Consider the following 26,374-nt stretch of genomic DNA (forward strand, 5'->3'; position numbering starts at 1 on the left):
CTTTTTCCAGTTATTTTGGGTTTAAAGTTAGGTTGTCTATTTGATGTTCTTCTTGTTTCTTGAGATAGGATTGTATTGCTATAAACTTCCCTCTTAGAACTGCTTTTGCTGCATCCCATAGGTTTTGAGTTGTCATGTTTTCATTGTCATTTGTTTCTAGTAATGTTTTGACTTCCCTTTTGATTTCTTCAGTAGCCTGTTTGTTATTTAGAACCATGTTGTTTAATCTCCGTGTGTTTGTGTTTCTTACAGTTTTTTTTTTCTTGTAATTGATATCTAGTCTTATAGCATTGTGGTCAGAGAAGATGCTTGATATGATTCAATTTTCTTAAATTTACTGAGGTTTGATTTGTGATCCAAGATGTGGTCTATCCTGGAGAATATTCCATGTGTACTTGAGAAGGGGTATTCTTCTGCATTTGGTTGGAATGTCCTAAAGATATCAACGAGATCCATCTCATCTAAAGTATCATTTAAGACCTGTGTTTCCTTATTAGTTTTCTATTTTGATAATTCGCCCATTGGTGTGAGTGGAGCGTTAGTCTCCTACTATTATTGTGTTACGGACAATTTCTCCTTTTCTGTCTGTTAGTGTTTGTCTTACGTATTGAGGTTCTTCTATGCTGGGTGCATAGATATTTACAATTGTTATGTCTTCATCTTGGATTGATCCCTTGATCATTATGTAGTGTCCTTCCTTATCTCCTGTAATCTTCTTTATTTTAAGGTCAGTTTTGTCTGATATGAGGATTGCTATTCCAGCTTTCTTTTGCTTCCCATTTGCATGGAATATATTTTTCCATCCTCTCACTTTCAGCCTATATGTGTCTTGAGGTCTGAAGTGGGTTTCTTGTAGGCAGTATATATATGGGTCTTGTTTTTGTATCCATTCAGCCAGTGTGTCTTTTGGTTGGAGCACTTAATCTATTTACATTTATAGTAATTATTGATATATATGTTCTTATTGCCATTTTCTTAATTGTTTGGGGTTGATTTTGTAGATCTTTTTTCTTCTCTTGTATTTCTTGACTATATAAGTCCCTTTAACATTTGTTGTAAAGCTGATTTAGTGGTACTGAATTCTCTTAACTTTTGCTTGTCCGAAAAGGTTTTTATTTCTCCATCAATTTTGAATGAGATCCTTGCCAGGTTCAGTAATCTTCACTGTAGATTTTTCCCTTTCAGTACTTTAAATATATCCTGCCATTCCCTTCTGGCCTATAGAATTTCTGCTGAAAGGTCAGCTGTTAAGCATATGGAGTTTGCCTTGTATGTTACTTGTTGCTTCTCCCTTGCTGCTTTTAATATTCTTTCTTTGTGTTTTTTCTTTGTTAGATTAGTATGTGTCTTGCCGTGTTTCTCCTGTATGGGACTCTTTCCTGCCTCTTGGACTTGATTGACTATTTCCTTTCCCACGTTGGGGAAATTTTCAACTATAATCTCTTCAAAAATTTTCTCATATCCTTTTTGTCTTCTTCTTCTGGGATCCCTATAATTCGAATGTTGGTGTGTTTGATATTGTTCCAGAGGTCTCTGAAATTATTCTTAGTTCTTTTCATTCTTTCTAGTGTATTCTGCTCTTCAGAAGTTATTTCCACCATTTTATCTTCCAGCACACTGATTTGTTCTTCAGCTTCAGATATTCTGCTATTGATTCCTTCTAGAGTATTTTTAATTTCAGTAACTGTCTTCCTTGTCTCTGTATGTTTATTCTTTAATTCTTCTAGGTCTTTGTTAATTGATTCTTGCATTTTCTCTATTTTGTTTTCAAGGTTTTTGATCATTTTTACTATCATCATTCTGAATTCTTTTTCAAGGTTTTTTATTATCTTTACTATCATTATTCTGAATAATTTTTCAAATAGTTTGCCTATTTCCTCTTTATTTATTTGGACTTCTGTATTTCTAGTTTGTTCCTTCATTTATGTAGTATGTCTCTGCCTTTTTATTATTCTTTTTTAACTTATTGTGATTGAGGTCTCCTTTTCCTAGGCTTCAAGGTTGAATTCTTTCTTCTTTTGGTTTCTGCCTTCCTAAAGTTGGTCAGGACTTCCCTGGTGGCTCAGATGGTAAAGCGTCTGCCTGCAATGCAAGAGACCCAGGTTCAATCCCTGGGTCAGGGAAGATCTCCTGGAGAAGGAAATGGCAGCCCACTCCTTCTTGCCTGGAAACTCCCATGGATGGAGGAGCTGGTAAGCTACAATCCATGGGCTCCCAAAGAGATGGACATGATTGAGTGACTTCACTTTCACTTAAGGTTTGTTTGTTTTTCCTCTGATGGGCAAGGCTGAGTGAGGTGGTAATCCTGTCTGCTGATGATTGGGTTTGTATTTTTGTTTTGTTTCTTGTTTAGATGAGGTGCCCTGCACAGGGTGCTACTGGTGGTTGGGTGATGCTGGGTCCTGTATTCAAGCAGTTTCCTTTGTGTGAGTTCTCACTGTTTGATACTCCCTAGGGTTAGTTCTCTGGTAGTCTAGGGTCTTGAAGTCAGTGCTCCCACTCTAAAGGCTCAGGGCGGGCTTGATCTCGAGTTTTGCATGTCTATATATTCTTTTCTGCTGGTCAGGTACTCCTGTCTGCTGTCAGCTGGTGTTCTGCCTGCACTTCTGTGTCTGAAGGTGTTTTCCTCATGTATCCATGAAGACAGGTCTGCTTACTCCTCCATCATCTTGTTCTCCAGGATTAGCTTTTGAAGAGACAAACTTTGAATGACTGGCTACACATAGGACACCTAAAATAGAATAGCGTGCTCTCTCTCACACACACACATAGACACAAGCACACACTCACATGTACATATGATCAATATGATAACAATGAATAGATCCTTAATCTACAGTAGAAAATGGATGGGGCAGTGCTGAGGAAAGTAAGGAAGTTCAGGCAGCAGTCAAGGAATTTCAGGGAAGTAAAGCCATCAGCAATTCGTAAAAATTAGGCTCCACCAGGTACAGAAGGCTTGACAAGTTAAAATTCTTTTAATAAGCCACAAAACAGCACTAATCAGCCGCAATGACTTGGTAAAACGTCACTGGCAAAATACCAACTTGTTGTATTCTCAGTATGGCTCTGTGCCTAAATATTGATCTCACATTTATTCAAAAGCTTTTATTTTTAAAAAGAAAATGTTACAGCATTCGACTTAGATGTGGTTGGCTCATCATACATGGATCAGAGGAAAATAGTGCTTATAGTAAAAACAGTAAAATACTTAGCCTTTAACAGTTCATTTACATTATCTCTTTTCTCCTTGATTCTAATCCTTTCCTCCCCTGAAGCATACACATTGGAGATAAAACAGACTGTCCTAAATTCAAATTGCCCTCTTCACTTTGGGTTCATGCCCTACATTGATCTTAATGTTTTGGCATAAACATGATAGCATGATACCCATTGGGGATGATGAATTTTCTAGAGTACATGCAATTTCTCTTCTAATTATAATAGCTGCCATGCTGAGTCTTGTCTGCAGCCTCCAGATCTTTTTGAAAAGAACGAAGTCACTCTTGCCTGTCAGCTAGCCAGCAATTCCCAAAGATTGGTCTTACTGTTAAAATAAGAGAACTCTCTTTTAAAGTGAGATCTCAAAGGAAAGCCAACAAGACATTTTTTTCTTCTTACTTCCTAACTCTGCTTGTTATACCCTCAAAATTAAAAAAAGTTCATCAGCAAATTTAGCAGTGGGCATCTGTAATTTCACATATTCTCATATATCTAGAGAAATTTTTAAATCTAATTATCGGTGTTATTAAAGTGAACGTTAAAGTGATCTTCTGATATCTGATTCCTGAGTAAACAGAGAATGATGGGTTTCACCAAACTAGGGAACAGTATGGGAGAAAATGCTAAAGGAAAATATGTGGCTAGTGTTATGTAGCCAGTTTTCACTTTATTATCTGCCATGTGTCCAAGCTAAAAATCTTGGAGTCACTCTTAATTCCTTTTTCCTTTACATACCAGATCTATTTTTCAGAACTGTGTCACTTGTCCATGGCTGTCATTGGCTGCTTTAGTGTCAGCATCTCCTGACTGATGGCATTACTTCTGCCCTGACTTTATCCTAGAGTTCATGCTCAGAAGAGCAACCAGCCAGTTTGTTCTTAGAAAGCATATGTCAGACTGTACCATGCCTCTGCTTATATTTTTAAGTGGGTAAAGCCCAAGTTTTCTCAATGCCCAGTAGCACCCTATTAGCTCTTATCTTCTATGGTCCCAGTTCATTCTGATCATTTCACTCTTCCTGGAAAGAATAGACCCATCACAGCTTCAATGACTTTGCCTTGCCTATTTGTTTGATCTTCCCCAAAACTTCTTTCATGTCTTGACTCAAATGCCACATACCTGGAGAGACCTTACTGAGACACTCTGTCTACTGAACTCTCAAACTCTGTGTTATGGAGATTTCTTTCCAACTTAATTTTGCCAGCTCATAGTTTGTCTTATAGTTAAAATGGAGGCAACTGATAGCACTGAGTTGTTGTTGCCAAAGAAAAGAAGCTAATATTTGAACACATATGGCTTATTGTACAGACCAGTGAGTGATTATCTTTTATTATGAAAAATATGTATCTAAGAGAGTATATGTATCATGTAGGTCTCTGAAGAGATTATACCAGTAGTCAGTTCCACAATTAGTAGATTGAGTTCTCAGTATTCCATATCCTGACCACAACTTTGTATAGATAGTTTTATGTTTTCCAATTTAGTAATATAAAAGGATAGTTCATTATAAAATTAATTTCCCTGATTACTAATGAGTTTGTACATCTTTTAATGTTTTGATTAATCATTCATACTTTCTCTCATCAAATACCTCTTTGTGGTTTGTATTTTGTTTCCTCCTTTGTCTTCACTGAGTGGTCTCAGTGAGTTCAGTTCAGTTGCTCAGTTGTGTCTGATTCTTTGTGACCGCATGGGCTGCAGCACGCCAGACCTCCCTGTCCATTACCAAGTCCCAGAGTTTACTGAAGCCCATGTCCATTGAGTCAGTGATGCCATCCAACCATCTCATCTTCTGTTGTCCCCTTCTCCTCCTGCCTTCAATCTTTCCCAGCATCAGGGTCTTTTCAATGTTTCAGTTCTTTGCATCAGGTGGTCAAAGTATTGAAGTTTCAGCTTCAGCATCAGTCCTTCCATTTCCTCTGGGATGGACTGGTTAGATCTCCTTGCAGTCCAAGGGACTCTCAAGAGTCTTCTCCAATACCACAGTTCAAAAGCATCAATTCTCCAGCACTCAGCTTTCTTTATAGTCCAATTGTCACATCCATACATGACTATTGGAAAAACCATAGCTTTGACTAGACAGACCTTTGTTGGCAAAGTAATGTCTGTGCTTTTGAATACGCTGTCTAGGTTGGTCATAGCTTTTCTTCCAAGGAGCAAGCATCTTTTCATTTCATGGCTGCAGTCACCATCTGCAGTGATTTTGGAGCCCCAAAAAATAAAGTCTGTCATTGTTTCCACTGTTTGGGGAAACATCTATCTGCCATGAAGTGATGGGACCAGATGCCATCTTAGTTTTCTGAATGTTGAGCTTTAAGCCAGCTTTTTCACTCTCCTTTCATTTTTATCAAGAGGCTTTTGAGTTCCTCTTCACTTTCTGCCATAAGTGCAGTGTCATCTGCATATCTGAGGTTATTGATATTTCTCCTGGCAATCTTGATTCCAGCTTGTGCTTCATCCAGCCCAGGGTTTCTCATGATATACTCTGCATTATAAGTTAAATAAGCAGGGTGACAATATACAGCCTTGACGTACTCCTTTCCCAATTTGGAACCAGTCTGTTTTCCATGTCCAGGACTAACTGTTGCTTCCTGACCTGCATACAGATTTCTCGAGAGGCAGGTCAGGTGGTCTGGTATTCCCATCTCTTTCAGAATTTTCCACAGTTTATTGTGATCCACACAGTCAAAGGCTTTGGCATAGTCAGTAAAGCAGAAGTAGATGTTTGTCTAGAACTCTCTTGCTTTTGCGATGATCCAGCGTATGTTCGCAGTTTCATTTCTTGTGTATTCTAATTATATTCTAATTGAATATTTTCTATTTAATGCCAGTTTCTTACTAATTTGTAAAACTTTTAACACATTTTGGATATGAATTCTATAAGTGGTTTAAAGTATCTTCTCCAAGTTTGCAGCTTATATCTTTTGAGTCATTTTAATGTAGTCAAATATGTATTTTCCATTATGATTTGATCTTCTTGGGATCTTATTTTTAAAACCCTCCCTATTCCAATGTCCAAAAACATATTTTAACATTTTCTAAATACTTTTGAGATTTGGTCACTCGTGCTTGTCTACTTTTTTTTTTTTTTGAAAATCAAAATTCTGTTTATTTTATTTTTATTTTTTTACTTTACAATATTGTATTGGTTTTGCCATACATCAACATGATTAAGTATAGTTGACTTGCAACGTTCTGTTTGTTCCTGGTGTACAACATAATAGTTCAGTATTTTATGGTTTATACTCCATATAAAGTTATTATAAAATAATGACTATGTACACGATATCTTGATAACTCTTATGACTAGTAGTTTGTACCCCTTAATCCCCTTCACCTATTTTTCCCTCTCCCCTCTCATCTCCCCTCTGGCAACCACTAGGTTGTTCTTTGTATCTGTGATTCTCTTTTTATTTTGTTATATTTTGTATATATTTTAGGTTTTACATATAAGTGAAAACACAGTATTTGTCTTTCTCTGTCTGATTTGTTTCACTAAGCCTAAGTCCATGTCCATTCACGTTGTGGCAAATGACAAAATTTCATTGTAATAATCCATCGTGTGTGTGTGTGTGCGTGTGTCTGTCTGTCTGTCTGTCTGTCTGTTTTCCCTGGTGGCTCTTCCCTGGGGGCTTCCCAGGTGGCTCAGATGGTAAAGAATCCACCTGCATTGTGGAAGACCTGGGTTCAATCCCTGGGCTGGGAAGATCCCCTGGAGAAGGAAATGGCAATTCACTCCAGTATTCTTGCCTGAAGAATCCCCATAGACAGAGGAGCCTTGTGGAGTACAGTCCATGGGGTCGCAAAGAGTTAGACATCACTGAGCAACTAAGGACATGTGTATGTCTACCATATATTTAACTGAATTTTCAAAAATATTACTATTTTAGGATTATAGACATTTTACTTTTCATTTGTATTGTTAACTAATTATCTCAGAATCATTCACTAAATAATAATTTCTCTATTGATGTCCATTGTAATACATCCAAGTTCTTTGTGTCATTTATCATTTTTTATTTATTTTTGACCCCTGTGTAACCTTCCCAATGAGGATTTCTTGGATTTTTTTATTTAAATTGAATCTCATCTGCTCCTTCACAACCACACACATTTTACACATTTTGTACATTCTATTGCCTTCCTCTTTTAATATTTCTTCATAGCATCTATCACTATCTGAGATATTATATTTTACTTATTCATCTCATGTATTGCTTTCCTCTCAATTATAGAAACTCCACAGAATTTTAGTTTTATTTGCTCTATCATTACTATATCACCAAAACTTAAAAAATCAGTATATATAACAGGTGTTGAAAAAATAGTTGAATTATATTGAGTTGATGGTCTACATGTTTATTGCCATTCTGATGCAAACTGTACTTTATAAGAAACTGATATTTTGCATCTTGATCCTTTCACCTGGTCTTCATTAAGGGTATCTTGGACCTGAGTCTTTGATCTTCCAGGAACATTTGAGAATTAGCTTTCAAAACTATAAAGGGAAAATTCTTTTGGGAAGGTTGGTATTAAATCTGCATGTTAACTTGGAAGGAACTGAATTTTTTTTTTTACATAGAGCTTTCCTCTCCACAATATTATTTGTCTCTATGTAAAATTTACATCTTATGTAATTGCTTTCAAAAACATTTTATAATTTTGTACATAGAGTTCTTACATACATTTTGCTAGTTTAATTTCATTATATATTTGTTGCTACAATGAATAATAATTTTTAAAATTAGAAGTTGCCATAATTGGAAATTAAAGGGAAACATGTACTCACTTTATTATATTATTATTTTTTAAATAAATAGATATATTATATTGAAGTATAGTTGAGTTACAATGTTACAGGTGCATAGCAAGGTGTTTCAGTTATAAAAATACACATATATTGTTTTTGAAATTGTTTTCCATCATAGGTTAATACATGATATTGACTATAGTTCTCTATGTTCTACAGTAAACCTTTGTTGCTTGTTGCATATCTGTGTTTTTTTTTTTATTAGAAACCTATCATTCTATTCATACTAAGTCCAACAAGTGAGATCAAAATGTTATAACTTTTTAAGTTAGGCAAAAGTCATAATTTTCTAAAAAATATATATTATCTATATTTATATATATGTCTACAAAAGTTTTTCTATGAAAATAAAAGCAAAAATAAACAAATGGGATCTAATTAAAATTAAAAGCTTCTGCACAACAAAAGAAACTATAAGCAAGGTGAAAGACAGCCTTCAGAATGGGAGAAAATAATAGCAAATGAAGCAACTGACAAACAACTAATCTCAAAAATATACAAGCACCCCCTGCAGCTCAATTCCAGAGAAATAAATGACCCAATCAAAAAATGGGCCAAAGAACTAAATAGACATTTATCCAAAGAAGACATACAGATGGCTAACAAACACACGAAAAGATGCTTAACATCACTCATTATCAGAGAAATGCAAACAAATCAAAACCAAAATGAGGTACCATTTCATGCCAGTCAGAATGGCTGTGATACAAAAATCTACAAACAATAAATGCTGGAGAGGGTGTGGAGAAAAGGGAACCCTCTTACACTGTTGGTGGGAATGCAAACTAGTACAGCCACTATGGAGAACAGTGTGGAGATTCCTTAAAAAACTATAAATAGAACTGCCATACGACCCATCAATCCCACTGCTGGGCATACACACTGAGGAAACCAGAATTGAAAGAAACACGTGTACCCCAATGTTCATTGCAGCACTGTTTATAATAGCCAGGACATGGAAACAACCTAGATGTCCATCAGCAGATGAATGGATAAGAAATCTGTGGTACATATACACAATGGAGTATTACTCAGCCATTAAAAAGAATACATTTGAATCAGTTCTAAATAAGTGAATGAAACTGGAGCCTATTATACAGAGTGAAGTAAGCCAGAAAGAAAAACACCAATACAGTATACTAACACATATATGGAATTTAGAAAGATGGTAATGATAACCCTGCATGCTATGCTAAGTCACTTCAGTCGTGTCCGACTCTGTGCAACCCCATAGATGGCAGCCCACCAGGCTCCCCCGTCCCTGGGATTCTCCAGGAAAAAAACACTGGAGTGGGTTGCCATTTCCTCCTCCAATGCATGAAAGTGAAAACTGAAAGTGAATTTGCTCAATTGTGTCTGACTCTTAGCAACCCCATGGACTGCAGCCTACCAGGCTCCTCCGTTCATGGGATTTTCCAGGCAAGAGTACTGGAGTAGGGTGCCATTGCCTGCTCTATGGGAGACAGCAAAAGAGACACATTGTATAGAACAGTATTTTGGACTCGGGGGGGGGGCGGTTATTTGGGAGAATGGCATTGAAACATGTATAATATCATATAAGAAACGAATCGCCAGTCCAGGTTTGATGCAGGATACAGGAAGCTTGGGGCTGGTGCGCTGGGATGACCCAGAGGGATGGTATGGGGAGGGAGGTGGGAGAGGGGATCAGGATTGGGAACACGTGTACACCAGTGGCGGATTCATGTTGATGTATGGCAAAACCAATACAATATTATAAAGTAAAAAAAAATGTAGATAATTAAAGTAATAAAAATTGAGGAAATCTGAAAGCCTTTATACTTGGTAAAGGCTTGAGAAAGAACAACAACAGCAAAAAAATAGAGATGGAGAAATGTGAGAACATAAACTAAATGAAATGGAAACACTAAATATGAAATCAGATCAGATCAGATCTGTCGCTCAGTCATGTCCGACTCTTTGCGACCCCATGAATAGCAGCACGCCAGGCCTCCCTGTCCATCACCAACTCCCGGAGTTCACTCAGACTCACGTCCATCGAGTCGGTGATGCAATCCAGCCATCTCATCCTCTGTCATCCCCTTCTCCTCCTGCCCCCAATCCCTCCCAGCATCAGAGTCTTCTCCAATAAGTCAACTCTTCGCATGAAGTGGTCAAAGTACTGGAGTTTCAGCTTTAGCATCATTCCTTCCAAAGAACACTCAGGACTGATCTCCTTCAGAATGGACTGGTTGGATCTCCTTGCAGTCCAAGGGACTCTCAAGAGTCTTCTCCAACACCACAGTTCAAAAGCATCAATTCTTCGGTGCTTAGCTTTCTTCACAGTCCAACTCTCACATCCATACATGACCATTGAAAAAACCATAGCCTTGACTAGACGCACCTTTGTTGGCAAAGTAATGTCTCTGCTTTTGAATATGCTATCTAGGTTGGTCATAACTTTCCTTCCAAGGAGTAAGCGTCTTTTAATTTCATGGCTGCAGTCACCATCTTCAGTGATTTTGGAGCCCAAAAAAATAAAGTCTAAATATGAAATAGAAAATGTGAAATAAACTAGATAAAAATAAAAAATTATCATAGTTCAGCTGTTTTTAAACATGACTGCTCATCAGAAATATATCTGGAGCTCTCAGGAAAAAAAGGAATACCTGAGAATTTGTATTTTTCAAAAAATTTCAAGGTAGTTCTGATAAGCATTTGGATTTTAAAAAGTGATTACAGGTTTTTCTCTTAGATCCTAGTTTTGGTGATACGGAGTTCTGTTATATTTATGTTGACCAATAATGATGCAATGGTATTGAATAATAGTTGCATAATCACAATTGTTTTCACTATCAATAGCCAGACAATAAAAGACAATTGCAATTACAAGCGATAATGGGAACATGATCAACTTAACAATGTAAAATAATTACAATTTGTGGAGGTGTTGGAGCTAGTGAAAGTGATGGAATTCCAGTTGAGCTATTTCAAATCCTAAAAGATGATGCTATTAAAATGCTGCACTCAGTATGCCAGCAAATTTGGAAAACTCAGCAGTGGCCACAGGATGGGAAAAGGTCAGTTTTCATTCTAATCCCAAAGAAAGGCAACGCCAAAGAATGTTCACACTACCACACAATTGCACTTATCTCACATGCTAGCAAATTAATGCTCAAAATACTCCAAACTAGCCTTCAACAATATGTGAACTGACTTCCAGATGTTCAAGCTGGTTTTTGAAAAGGCAGAGGAACCAGAGATCAAATTGCCAACATCCGTTGGATCATAGAAAAAGCAAGAAAGTTCCAGAAAAACATCTCCTTCTGCTTTATTGACTACACCAAACCTTTGATTGTGTGGATCACAACAAACTATGGAAAATTCTTCAAAAGATGGGAATACCAGCTTATCTGACTCTGGAGAAATCTGTATGCAGGTCAACAGGCATCATTTAGAACTGGACGTGGAACAAGAGACTGGTTCCAGATTGGGAAAGGAGTACGTCAAGACTGTATATTGTTCACCCTGCTTGTTTAATTTATACACAGAGTACATCGTGTGAAATGCCAGGCTGGATGAATCATAAGCTGGAATCAATATTCTGGGGAGAAATTGAGAATAAGAAATGTTCTCAATTGTGAGAAAAATATCAATAACCTCAGATATGCAGATAACACCACCCTATCGCAGAAAGTGAAGAGGAACTGAAGAGCCTCTTGATGAAAGTGAAAGAGGAGAGTGAAAAAGCTGGCTTAAAGCTCACCATTCAGAAAACTAAGGTCATGTCATCCAGTCCCATCACTTCATGGAAAATAGTTAGAGAAACAATGGAAACAGTGAGAAACTTTTTTTCTTGGGCTCCAAAATCACTGCAGATGGTGACCTCAGTCATGAAATTAAAAGACGCTTACTCTTTGGAAGAAAAGCTATGACCAACCTAGACAGCATATTAAAAAGCAGAGCCATTACTTTTCTAAGAAAGGTCCGTCTAGTCAAAGCTATGGTTTTTCAGTAGTCATGTATTGAAGTGAGAGTTGGATTATAAAGAAAGCTGAGTGCCAAAGAATTGATGCTTTTGAACTGTGGTGATGGAGAAGACTCTTGAGAGTCCCTTGGACTGCAAGGAGATCCAACCAGTCCATCCTAAAGGAAATCAGTCCTGAATATTCATTGGAAGGTCTGATGCTGAAGCTGAAGCTCCAATACTTTTGTCACCTGATGCAAAGAACTGACTTATTTGGGAAAGACCCTGATGCTGGGAAAGATCAAAGACAGGAGGAGAAGAGGATAGTGGATGAGAGGGTTGTATGGCATCATCAACTTGATTGAGATGAGTTTGAGCAAGCTCTGGGAGTCAGTGATAGGGAAGCCTGGTGTGCTTCAGATCATTTATCCATTCTTCTGCCTCATTTATTCTGCTATTGATTCCTTCTAGTGTATTATTCATCTCTTTTGTTTGTTCTTTAGTTCTTCTAGGTCTTTGGTAAACATTTCTTGCATCTTTTCAATCTTTGCCTCCATTCTTTTCCTGAGATCCTGTATCATCTTCACTATCATTATTCTGAATTCTTTTTCTGGAAGGTTGCCTATCTCCACCTCATTTAGTTGTTTTTCTGGGATATTATCTTTTCTCTTCATCTGAGATATAACTATCTGCTTTTTCTGTAATATAGTTTTTGTTTTAGCTGCTATGAGATTGTGCTGCTTCTTGATTCTTCACTCTGCCCTCCAAAAGATGAGGCTAAGAGGCTTGTGAAAGCTTGATGGGAAGGATTGGCAATAGTTTTGAAAAACTGGGTCTTGCTCTGGTCAGCAGGGCCTTGCTCAGTAAAGCTTTAATCCAATTATCTGCTGATGGATGGGGTTGCACTCCTTCCCTAGTAGTAGTTTAGCCTGAGGGTTAATGGCAGTCTCTAAGAGGGTTTATGCCAAGGGCTCCTATCCCTGTGGTGAGACCTGTTGACCCACACATCTACAGAAGTCCCTCTACAGCAGGTAGTTTTGGTTCAGTCTCCCATGTTGACATGTGCCAAATTTTGTGTGTGCCCTCCAGGACTGGAGTCTCTGTTACCCTCAGTCCTCTGGAAATTCTGTAATCGAATCCCATTGGCCCTCAACGCCAGATCCCCTGAGGATTCCCAGTCCCTTTGTCAGCTCCCCAGGCTGGAGGCCTGACATGGGATTCAGAACCTTCACAGTAGTGTGAGAACTTGGTTTGGTATTATTGTTCTCCATTCTGTGGTTCGCCCAATTGGTGATTCCAGCAATAGCCAGTGTTGAAATACACTGTTCTAGGAGAGTACATTCCAGGAAATCCAACTGTAAAGATACAATACTATTAATATTATTAGATAGCATGATTAGATAATAATATATTGAATGTCCAAGCTTTAATTTTTATATCTTCTTTGACTTAGACTCTCCATATACCATGGCTAATTAAAAGACCAAATATTGTATTTCAATGTTAATGTCCCATAACAGGTTCTTAAATGTATATAAAGTAACAAAACATTTTAGTTTTCAAAGTTTAGAAGTGGAAAAAGTATTTTGAGATCAAAGGATGTATAGTCAGGATCACTAGATAGTATACAAGCAAAGAAAACTAAATGTAACAAATATCTCAGTATTGATCAATGGAAACTTTTTTTTCCATGGATTTAATAATATAAAAAATATCAAAATTCTTAGAAAATTTATTAAAATAATCCACATAAAATAAAATTTATATTATTCTAAAGACAGCAATATGGGAATATTCTCTGAATAATAGGGTCAATTGCATTTCAGCTACAGAACAAAGACATGAAGAGTCCTGAGCAGGAAAAGCAAGAAAAAATAAGGAGACTGATATTGAGCATAATATTCTAACAGAATATACTTGTGTAAGAATTCCTCTTAGAAAAGCAATTCTTTTTATTTAGGCAAATTGGTGGAAGATATTTTTTGAGGGTTAAATGTGTTATGGGTCCTTCTCCATAATCAGAATGGGGATAAATAATTAATTAGTATGATTAAAGTTGAGAATTTTTTCAGTTTCCTAACAAAACCTGAGTGAATCAGGGAGGGAAAACACTTAGCAACATAACTGAATGCCAGAAGTTTGGGGGAGGAGGCTGACAAAGTTTGCTTTGCCTGAAAGAGAAATCATGGCTACAGAGAGTGGAGAAAGGATACCATACTAGGAAGGAATCTACACTTTGGAGTCCTTATCTACTTCATTTCATTCTAAATTTTAAGAAGAATATGGACTTTATGTGATCAGAGAACTTGAAATTTTCTAGGCACAGAACACCTGGGTTATGCACACATGACAAGCCCTACTACCTATCCTGGAAATAAAGTTCACTGATATCAAAAATCTAAATCTAGGACTCTCAAATCAAGGCACTTCAGAGTTGGCTTTTGTGTGGGAAAGGAGAGATTACGATGTAGGATGGTCATCCTAGAGTTTGGTCCTTAAATTAGTATATACATACTGGGGCTTATAAAAACTTACAAGGGGGCAGCATAGGCATAAATATTAAGATAGTTAATATTCAAATTTTAAGTTTCCATATTTACTTCTTAAAAATACAACTGCAGTTTTGGTCTCTTGCTGGGTCTCTATTCCCATTTTTCCTTTCAAAATGTCTCCTTTCAGTCTACAAAAGAAAAGCACTTTTCCCAAGCTTGGCAGAATCTCTCCATGCTGTATTTTGATGGAGTAAACATACTAAGGGAAAAAGTGGCAATTTTAATTATCAGTGTTGAGAGGCTTCCTCTAATCAAGACATCTCTCCATATTTTTTTCATATTTGTGTCCATGACATTGGATATTAGAAATAGGATATGTTGCACTGTGTTGAGATATTCTGAATTTAAGTATATCATAGAGCATGGTGGTGGGATTGATGACAGTTTTCCCTTAACTACTTTTCTTTTCCCTTCCAATGACCATTGTCAAAGAATTCATTATTCTTGAGGAAGAATTCTTTGAGGTGTTTGGCAAAAGTTTACATATATGAAAGATTTGAATTCATTTGTCTTCTAAACATATAACGTATAAGATTTCTGGAACCTATTAACAAACTATTAAAAACTATTAATTTTTAATTAGAAAAGATGAATATAAGTGAAATGTAAATAAAACTAAAAGTATCTTGCAGTTAGCATTACTGTGAAAGCCTTCTCCAAAATAACATTGCTCCATGTGAAAGCTAGAAATTATTCATGATTGCAAAATACATTGTAATATCTGTAACACTTTTTCATAGTTTAAAAATATTAGATACCAAACCTATTGTTGCAATTAAATTGGTTTCTCCTATTCAAATAACACTATACTTTGTAAAGATCAGATAGGAACATCTGAAATCAGATAGAAACAACAGGGAACATTGGTCAATATTTTGACAGAAATTGTTGTAAATAAAACATATTTCTTGAGTACTGAAGATCTAGGGATAGCTCTAGTTATTGTCAGTAAATAATGTATGTTCATGTGTATAGGGAAGAAAATCAGCATTGGTAATTATGGTGTGGTATGCAATTCTTGCCAAATAATTACTTAGTAGAGAGGTTTTCTGAACATTAGACAGTGATATTTGAGTTAATTCTGGCTGAATGGACAATGATCAGGTACAAGAATGGTTTATTGCTTATTTCTGCATCTTGAAATCTTAATTTATTTTGAGAAGGCTATTTTTTTAACAGCCTCTTTAAATTATGTGTCAGCTGGGGACTTTAGTAAGTACTGAAAAAAAAAATAAATTCAAATACAATTGTAAGATAACAAATAGAGTGAGGTAATATGAGATTCTAAGTATACAGATCAGAAAAAATAAAGTTGTTAATTATGTCAATGAGACACTCACCAGGGCTTGGGAAGTAGACTGAACTACTCAGTCTGAAATGGTAAAATGTAGAGACTCTAGTAAACCATGAGTTTTATGTTTATGGAGAAGAAGGTAGTCTAGGAAATATAAATTTACCCATTTTCTTCTAGGCTGAATATTCTTAATCAAAAGGCAAAAAAAATGAATGTCTTTAGTTTCCATGTCAAAATCAGAGCACTAAAAGTAAATTGAAGTTAAATGAATGTTGACCACAGAAACAGTAAATACGCTAATGTCTTCATTTATACTTGATTCATTTACAGGTCTATAATCTCTTATTCTCAATTTCAAAATCTAGTTATATAGCTAGTTATAAGGTAATTATATAGTTTATTTGGGAACAAAAAACTCATGTGAGGCTATTTTTAGTCTTTATGTTACTTTACCTTACTAAGTATGTGTTATATGTTTCAGTACAGAAATCGTAATAGACTTGATTATAGGGTGCTGTCCTCACATCAACTGAGAATGTTATGTAGTATATGGTGTATATACTTAAAAACATTACACCAAAACACTGGAAAAGAGCTGTTGATGCATGTTAATCCTAATTTGTACAAATAGAGCTTTCAAAATATTCTGACCCCTCATTGTTCAGTCGACCAGTTGTCCTTGCTCTTTGAGACCCCATGGACTGCAGCACTCCAGGCCTCCCTGTCCCTCACCATCTCCCAAAGTTTGCCCAGTTCCTGTCCATTGCATATGTGATGCCATTCAGCCATCACCCTCTTCTCCTTCTGCCCTCAATCTTTCCCAGCATCAGGAACTTCTCCAATGAGTCAGCTGTTCACATCTGGTGACCAAAATACTGGAGTTTCAGCATCAGTCTTTCCAATGAGTATTCAGGGTTCATTTCCCTTAAGGTTGATTGGCTTGATCACCTGAACATGAACATAATATGTCACTCATCTACTTAGCAACTTTTACAGAATGCTCCAAGTGTGATTGACACTGTTCTAGGTGCTGGGAATACGTGGTCATGCACATTTGCTTTTTTTTTCTTTGGCCATGTAGCACATTTTGAGCAGTTTTCGTCCATATAGGGGATTTTCTATGTTAGGAACCACACTTCTCAAATGAGAAAGCTGAAACTAAACTTTTATTGCCACTGTCCTTGATCCAGAGCTCAGCTTTGTGACCTAGAATTCACTAATCACATGCACGTACTCCAAACTTTGGTCCTGAAAGGAAGAACTATAGGAAGCAGATACCAAAGAGGGTACTTTTCTAAATGATTTTCTTGATAGGTTAGAGCCCCCATAGCTGAAAAATTGGACTTCCAAGATAGGATATTGTCAGCATGTGGACAGTGGTATCTGGCTCTGGTGGCAATTGTGATGGAGTGCATTGATCCATCCCCACTGTGAGCCTTCCACACTTTTTCTGGTGTCTTAACCTCCCAGTCTGGGTAATCTTGCCTCCTGGAGAGTCAATGAGCAACTACAAACTTTTAATAAATTTATTGCTGTTTATGATAAATATGGGTTAGCTATTTTTGCAATTAACAACCATGATTCATATAAACAATGAAAAAAGTCCCTGACCACATAGGGCTAGAAGGGGAAACAGATAAGTTAATATGCTGATCAGCACAAAATAGAATATAAGGCTGTTTTTTTTTAAGCACATGAATGGAGGAAGAGGATTATTTTAGAGGCATGGCAAGGGCAGAACTCTCAGAGAATAAGGCACTGAAGTAAAAATCTAACCAAAGAGAGGAAGTGAGCCATGTAAATATCAGGTGGAGAAACCATAAATTTATGCTGCTATGGAAGCTTGATTTAAATATTTGACAAATAACAAGAAGGTTTGTGACTGAACTGAGTCGAGAGAAATGTAGAGGAAATAAGGTCTGAGGATAGCCAGGGGCAAACATGCTTAAGTCTTTGTAGACTACCATCAGTGTGTTTAGGACTGGGAGGAATGTCTGTCTCTCTGAAATGGAGAAATACTGAGTCTTTAATTTACAAAATCCTTAGAATAAATCTTATTATATAATGTCTACTAGTCAGTGTGACAAGTTAGAAAAGTTAGTTTTTGTGGTTTTTTATTAATTAATAGAATTTAAAATAGTTTTTATGCTAAAATTACATGGTAAGATGCAAATTTTGCATGAGTTTTAAGGTTGTAACAAGAGGGCCCTAAAATAGTTTAAATTTGTGAACAATTTATGGTAAATTTCTCAACCTCTTTTTGGTATGGGTTTCATATTAATATCTTGTACAACAAGGCATTCTTAGTAGCAGAAGTTTGAGAAGAACTACATTGATAAGTAGTGTACAATGAGAAGAATGAAATATGAATTAAATGGATAGTAACAAAATTTTGCTCATTTATATAAGATAATGTGATTTAGTGAAAGAGCATGGAATTTCAAGTCACTCAATATTGGATTCAAAGTTTGTTCTGTTCAGCCATTTACCACCCAGATGACCATGGGAAAGATACTTTAATGCTCAGGACTTGAATTTCCTTATCTGTAAAATTAAGGAATATAAAACATATCATACAAATTGTTATAAATATTACATAAGGCAGCATCTCGAAGGAACAAACTAAGATGCTTCCCACAAATGACAAGATTATCTATTTTTTTTTTAAGTTTTATACTTTAGTTTGTTTCACAGCACAGTTCAAGAGCTGAAAGGGAAGCAGAAGGAAAAAAGGATGCTTGGAATAATATTTTATCCTCACAACAGCAATAAAAACAAAAGAGTTGCTTAACAAGAAACCTTTTTGTGGGTTTTCACAATACAGCTTGGGAGCATCATGCCTATTGATAAAATCCATAGGTTTTAAGTGTGTTGAACCTTACCATCATCATCTTTATTGCTCCCTATCTCTCCAAAGCACCTGGAGATATAAAGGCTGATAAGATTAAATCAGCATGTTTCCCACACCTGAAAGTAGAAATGGGAATAAACTCAAGATACTGACTTTAAAAACATCTGTTAGGGAAGGTTAGCAAACATTGTAGATCTTACCAGTGAGGGAAAAGCTCAAAAGCTAACACTGAAGACATGTCCTAGAACATACTAGGATATATATATATATGGATATTTGTTGGCCATCCAGAACTAGAGCCAATTCAAAACCAGTACAAAGATACAACCATTAATAGTCTAAGACATTCTGAAAGATGTGTACTGAGAAGAGGTTACAGTCAGAAATGTAAAAAATTAAAATTTAATAATATAGTAAAGCAATTAATGGATATGTAAAATAGCCCAACACCATTTATGAAACTGTGAGGGACTATGAATAAAAGGGTGTGTGGTAAAACAGTGTGATAAGTAGATTTTTCAGTTAAACGTGCATCAAATGGAGAATGTTACTAGCACAAGAAAGACTAGGGGAATGACATGGAATTTGTTAAGGGACCAAAAGGGCTCAAATTGCAAATAGCAATTTCTTAGTACACAACAACACTAGGGAGTTACTGGTGGTGGGCTTGATGGCATGCATACATGAGCATCCAGCTGGCACAGAACACTTGTGCTGCATTCAATTGTTGTCGTTCAGTCGCTAAGTTGTGTCCTACTCTTCGTGACCTCATGGACTGCAGCACCCTGTCCTTCACTATCTCTTGGAGGTTGTTCAACTCATGTCCATTGAGTCTGTGATATGATCCAACCATCTCATCTTCTGTCATTAATAAAGTTCAGTTAATAAAGTTCAAATAATGACCTTGTATTACAATATAGGATTTACAATTATTGACATCATTCCATGTATGGCTTCAAATCTTCCTCTTTCATGTAACTGTGAGTGTAGCCCTGGGCAAAACTCCCATCTGTAAAGCAGAAATACTGTCTTCTATCTCAATAGCATATATGAAACAACTGATACATATTTTGGTACCTAGCAGGTTCAGTTCAGTTCAGTTACTCAGTTGTGTCCGACTCTTTGAGACCCCATTGACTGCAGCAGGCCAGGCCTCCGTGTCCATCACCAACTCCTGGAGTTCACCCAAAGTCATGTCCATTCAGTCAGTGATGCCATCCAACGATCTCATTCTCTGTTGTCCCCCTCTCCTTCCACCTTCAATCTTTTCCAGCCTCAGGGTCTTTTCAAATGAGTCAGTTCTTCGAGTCAGGTGGCCAAAGTACTGGAGTTTCAGCTTCCAGTGAATATTCAGGACTGATTTCTTTTAAGATGGACTGGTTGGATCTCCTTGCAGTTCAAGGGACTCTTGAGAGTCTTCTCTTCTCCACCACCACAGTTCAAAAACATCAATTCTTCGGTGCTCAGCTTTCTTTATAGTCCAACTCTCACATCCATACATGACTACTGGAAACACCATAGCTTTGACCTTTGTTGGCAAAGTAATGTCTCAGCTTTTTAATATGCTGTATAGGTTGGTCATAACTTTTCTTCCAAGGAGCAAGCATCTTTTAATTTCATGGCTGCAGTCACCATCTGCAGTGATTTTGGAGCACCCAAAAATAAAGTCTGTCACTGTTTCCACTGTTTCCCCATCTATTTGCCATGAAGTGATGGGACCAGATGCCATGATCTTAGTTTTCTGAAGATCATGTGCCTAGCAGATTCTTGAAGTAATATTGTTTGTATTAATAATTTGTTATTGATATTATTATTAAAAGTTGTTATGAATGTCCCTTTTCATAATTCTTTTTACAGTCAATTGCAGCTATCTCTGCATCTATTTATAAAACTTAAAATAATATATACTATAGATAATACTATATTTTTATACTCACTTTCAAGAATAAGCAAGATGGTCAAGATCAAATGTCATATTAACACATTATTCGCTCTTGTTATTTCTAACTATAGCATAAGCATCAAGAACATCAAACTAAAAGGCCTAAGGGAAGAATGTAATCTTTTTAGTCAAAGGAAAAAAACACTGCTAATGCTTCTGCATGATATGACTGAGACCTTAGCATATTGTTTCAAATTATTTCCATTTAAGTTTGAAGATAAATATTTGTTTTTGTTTTGTTTTTTCCATAAGCAGATATAAGCTATCTGGTGCCCTAATTCCCTACCAGTACCCAGAGATTCCAGGAGCTATTCTGGACTCAAGATTCTATGACAGGTTTAACTATTCTCAGTTAAATGAATTATTTCAAAAATACCAAGTTCAGGGGAAAATATCCCTCTAGAGAAATTAAAAGATGGTGGTGCTAAACATGCAGCATCTAGGAGTTTTCAGCCCCACACATTTTCATCAGCTTTCTCTGAGCCCGGTAGGATTTTATCATTTCATATCTCTTGCTCAACCTGTCTCTGTAATAAGTATTGTGGGCCATATTTTTGATCAATCAACCTCTTTATCAGTTTTTGCCCATATACTGAGGATAGTTACTAGATTGACAAATCTTGGGATTTAAGTTTGGTGAATAATTACTCTGAAGTAGAACACAGGAGCTAGAACCAGCTCCCGTTTCCAACTCTTTATTAAAATGCTAGGAAATACTTTTTAGCTTCTGAATTTATATGATGAATTAAATATTTTCCCACTAACTTGGCTGATAATCTGGGGAAATGCACGTTTGGGGTTTGATTTTTGACTAACCTCTGAGCTCAGATGTAAAATTGGAGCCATCTTCCACATCAGTTTATTGAATATGCTACAGGTTTGGTGGTCCATGTGTAAGCTGATGAACAGACAGTGCAGTTGGTCAGCTTAATACCTCTGCTCATGACTATGTAAATCAGTGAAAGAATTGAAATTAATTTTGCCAAGATTGTAATGACAATAATAACTGGCCTAGGTTCTCCTCTGTGGGATTAAAGACAGTAGTTTTGCTTTTGAAAACTTACTGACATTTATATATTTATTGAAAACCATTTCACCTTTTCATTAACTGAAATTTCTTTGTAGAGCTACAAATGGCCCAACATTAGACAAAGTCTTTTGTCCTAAAGAGTTATTACCCCCAAGTGGAGAAATTACTCTCATTTCAAGGACTGGTGCCAGAGGAGTAGTTTTCTTGCTGGGGAAGAAATTGAATACAGCTTCAGGTGAAGAAAAACACTCAAGGCAGAATTATTTGGCTTTGTCGACACAGTCAGCACAAAGCAATTGTTTTAAAGGTGTTTTCTAAACATATTCAGATAATCATCTCAATTTGTCCATTTTGCAGAATGGATAGATTTCATAACAAATTGTTGTTTGGATAGCATGGCTCATGGGACGGAAAGCCAGTTGTCAAAAGTATTTCTTCACCTGCCTTTCTCAAGGTGTGTGTTACCATGTCCTCTGCATTCTGAAAGCTGCATGTTGGGCAAAAGTCCCAGTGCATACTGCATGGATTTTAAATTAGGATAAAATGTTAGAAGCTCCCTCAGCTTCATGGCCAGGGGAGTATGAACTTGCCCATGGCAGACTGAGATGACATCTTTGAATAAGCAGCTTTAAAAATGTAGGCAAAGTATCCAAAATTCACAAATCACTGAACTCAAGGGAATTTCATAGCAGTGCTCATGAAAAGAATCTAATATGAAACACTTTGCAGAGCTTTTCACCATGCTTTGACATTATCATTCACACTCTAATCTACTTCAGAAAACAAATGGGGAAAAATGAGAGAGGGTACTTGATAAAACAGCCCTAAACATAGGGCTGTTTTAGTCAATAACTGTCTAAAGAGTCTACACACTTCGAAAAATCTAAAGATTCTTGGTTTTAGAGTCGGGCAATGCTCTTATCTGATGAACAGACAAATATTGATATGCCTAATGGCTGAAAACTGTTACTCAATTATCAAACAGTCGTTGCTGCTGCAGCTGCTGCTGCTAAGTCGCTTTAGTAGTGTCCAATTCTGTATGACCCCATAGACGGCAGCCCACCAAGCTCCCCATCCCTGGGATTCTCCAGGCAAGGACACTGGAGTGGGTTGCCATTTCCTTCTCCAGTGCATGAAAGCGAAAAGTGAAAGTGAAGACGCTCAGTCGTGTCTTGACTCTTCACGACCCCATAGACTGCAGCCCACCAGGCTCCTCCATCCATGGGATTTTCCAGGCAAGAGTACTGGAGTGGGGTGCCTTAGTGCACAGTAAATGCAAGGACTATTTTGTGTTAGTCAGAAGCACTGTTTACTTCTCCACGTGTTTCTAAGAATCCCCTATTAAGTTGCCTCTTTGAATTAGTATTTATTCAGAATATTTAAATAAAAGGCAACCACATAAGAAAAGCTGTTCATTTCAGTTTTACCCTAAAGGTGACTGTTCTATCAAAAGCCAGATCAGAGCAATTTCTCAGTCTCAGACATCTATGAAAAAGCCTCTTGATTCTTCCCATCTCATTTCTAAATAAAGAATAGAAATGAGAATGTATGAGTGTAAGCTGGACTAGCAATAAGTGGAAAAATGAACTAACTAGTAGCGCTGAACTCTACTTCTGACTCCTCTTCATATTTCTGAGTCTCATTATTCTTTTACATAAAATAATCTGGATTAAAGTGGCATCTGCTATAAATGTCATTTGTAAATTTTCTTGGCTATAAAGTATCATGAATCTTTTACTGTATGCCCATGACGTGTATATGCATAAGAAACAATAGTGCCTTGCATTTTGTAAGGTCTAGCATTTCCCCTAAAGTCAAGAACAAGACAAGGGTGCCCACTTTCACCACTACTATTCAACATAGTTCTGGAAGTTTTGGCCACAGCAATCAGAGCAGAAAAAGAAATAAAAGGAATCCAAACTGGAAAAAGAAGAAGTAAAACTCTCACTGTTTGCAGATGACATGATCCTCTACATAGAAAACCCTATAATTTTCAACATTTTAATAATCATTATCCAATCAATCATCTTTCAAAATCCATTTTTTCAATATATTTAATTTTTATAGAATTTTTAAATGTTACCTTTCATTTACAGTTATTACAAAATATTGGTTATATTCCCTGTGTTGTACAATACATTACTGAACCTATCTTACATACTCTACTTTGTACCTCCCACCTCCCCTACTCCTATGTTGGTTATGCCCCACTACACCCCCACTGGCAACCATTAGTTTCTTCTCTATATAGGTGAGCCTGCTTCTTTTCTGTAATATTCACTACTTTGTTATATTTATTAGATTCCTTGTATAAGTGATTTCATTTAATATTTGTCTCTAACTCATTTCACAAAGCACGGTACCCTCCAAGTCCATCCATGTTGCTGCAAATGGCAAAATTTTGTTATTTTTTATGGCTGAGTAATATTCCAGTGTGTGTGTGTGTGTGTGTGCATGTGCACATGCACACACACACATCATATTCATCTATTGATGAACATGTTGCTGCCATATCTTGACCATTGTCAAGAATCATGCTGTGAACACTGGGGTGCTTGCATCTTTTCAAATTAATATTTTTGGCTTTTTCAAATATAAATCCAGGAGTAGAATTTCTGGGTCATATGATAGTTCTATTTTTAGTTTTTCGAGAAACATCCATACACTGCTTAACAGTGGCTGCACCTGTTAACATTCCCATGAACAGTGTACAAAGGTTCCGTTTTTTCCAAATGCTCTCCAACATTTGCCATACCTGTTCTTTTAGAAGATAGCCATTCTGACAGTTGTAAGGTAATGTCTCATTTTGGTTTTGATTTGTATTTCTTTGATGATTAGTGATGTTGAACATCTTTTTATGTGCGTAAAAAGCAGCCAGTGTAATTGAGGAGTTTCTCATTTGTGGCTCTTCTGCATTTAGGCTTCAGAAGTTTCCAAAAATTACCACTGAAGTGTTCCTACAAGTTTATGTTTTGGGGGATTTTTATCTCAGGTAAACATTTCTCTCCAGGGACTCTAAATTTGGCTGTCTTTCCATATTTTGTGGTGACAGTTGGCCCTATAGGTTCAATTCTCTGAATCCGGGAAAAGTTTATCATTTTAAGACTTGTAACCATTTCTTGTAGTAAAAACAGGAGTGACAGATTTCAACTCTTTACCTTTTAGTTTAAATTTACAAATAGAGTTCATATTCTGTTTATATTCCATTCACTGTTGAAAATATAATTTTCCCTTGATGCTTATACAAAATAGAAGCAATAGTCAGTAATGTGTCACTCATATTTTGATGCTTGGGTCAAACTGAGAAAAGTAGTATCAAAGCTTCCATTTGCTTTTTCCATTTTTACTCTACTTGGTGGAGCAAGATTAGCTATGACAGGCCAGGGCGAGTCTGGAGTTAGGACTTCAGCTGACTCATAACTTGGCTTCTACATACTTCCAGCATAGATTATTCTCCTCTATAAGTAGTATTAATTTCTACAAATAAAGCAAACTCGAATATGGTCCCAGAGTCAGCACCTTTTCAGTTATTCTCAGGCCTAAAATATGGAAAAATACCCTACTATTATATAAGATAATTATAGCTTTTGCGTTTCCTTTTTCATATCATTATTGTTGCTCTCTTCATTTCCCCACCCATTTTTATTTATAAAAAGCATTTTTTTATATAACCTAGGATAATTAGAAAGTTAGTAGTACTTATCAAGAGTATAGTTCCTTTAAAGTATAAAGCTTGTAAAACAAAATGTATAATATTAAACTCAGTTAAATTGGTTATTTTAATATAGACAGAGGGAAAAAGGAATCATTTTTCATCACTTTAGTAAGTTTGACCCACAAACTGTTACAACCAGGAAAGGATAGTCTCTGGAGGGAAACATTTTCTCATTCCTTCAAAAGCCCAGAGTTCTTCATTTGTAATGCTTTGGTGTCCTCATTTTCCCTCTGTCTGGGTTATACAGTATCAATATACATTGATATTTAAGCATAATAAAAGAAAACAGTAAAATTTGAACACTGATATTAAAGCACAAGGATTCCTGTGAATGGCTTGAGAGTTTCTGGAGATTCACTTGTTAGTGCTAAGCCCAACATATTGACAGAATGAAGATAACAACACCTACCTTGTTGGTATAATAAGAACTTTCAGTAGACAGGAATAACCTTGTTATTCTTGGAGGAAAAGTAGCTAAAATTCTAAAGCATAAAAAGTGTAGTTTTTAGACAAAAAATACCTGAATTTTAATCCTGCTCTAGCTAAGTAGCATCAATGAATCTCACGGTCATTTTAATCTGTTCATTTACTCTTAAAATGGATGTTCGAATACTTAATTGGCAGGGTTTTTGAAATATTTAATTATTAATTAAATAATAATATTTATTTAATTTTGTTTCACCAATATAAAATGTAGAATGGTAGATAGTCAATAAGTTATAATTATGATTTTTTTAGTGTTTTAAAATACTAAAAGTCTCACAGGCATATATTTCTTTAAAAATACTCATCACAACTTGCAATTTGAAATGGAGAGAGATCTGTTACTCTGTTTATAATTTTATGAATCTGGATAACATGATCTTTTTGCATGTAAGAAAAGTAAGAAAAGGAAAAAAATCAGGAAGAGGAGACAGAAGAAAGAATAAGACGAAGATGGCTGTACTCCAGAATATTTTTATGTGATGTGGTATATAGGCACTTCATCCAAGCCCTTTGAAAGAGAGTAGGAAGCCTCTACTTTTTTATTCAT

General features: G+C 36.2%; 1 long non-coding RNA gene and 1 other non-coding gene across 3 annotated transcripts in view; both read left to right on the top strand.

Annotated features, from left to right (window-relative positions):
- LOC123334765 overlaps positions 1-26,374 on the top strand; it is a 180,615-nt gene that overhangs the window by 50,389 nt on the left and 103,852 nt on the right. The window lies entirely within an intron of this gene.
- On the top strand, positions 2,052-2,124 carry TRNAC-GCA. Its single transcript has one exon. It is a non-coding gene; the product is annotated as a tRNA-Cys (tRNA).

This window comes from Bubalus bubalis, chromosome 8 (assembly GCF_019923935.1).
Source record: "Bubalus bubalis isolate 160015118507 breed Murrah chromosome 8, NDDB_SH_1, whole genome shotgun sequence".
Classification (NCBI taxonomy): Eukaryota; Metazoa; Chordata; class Mammalia; order Artiodactyla; family Bovidae; genus Bubalus; species Bubalus bubalis.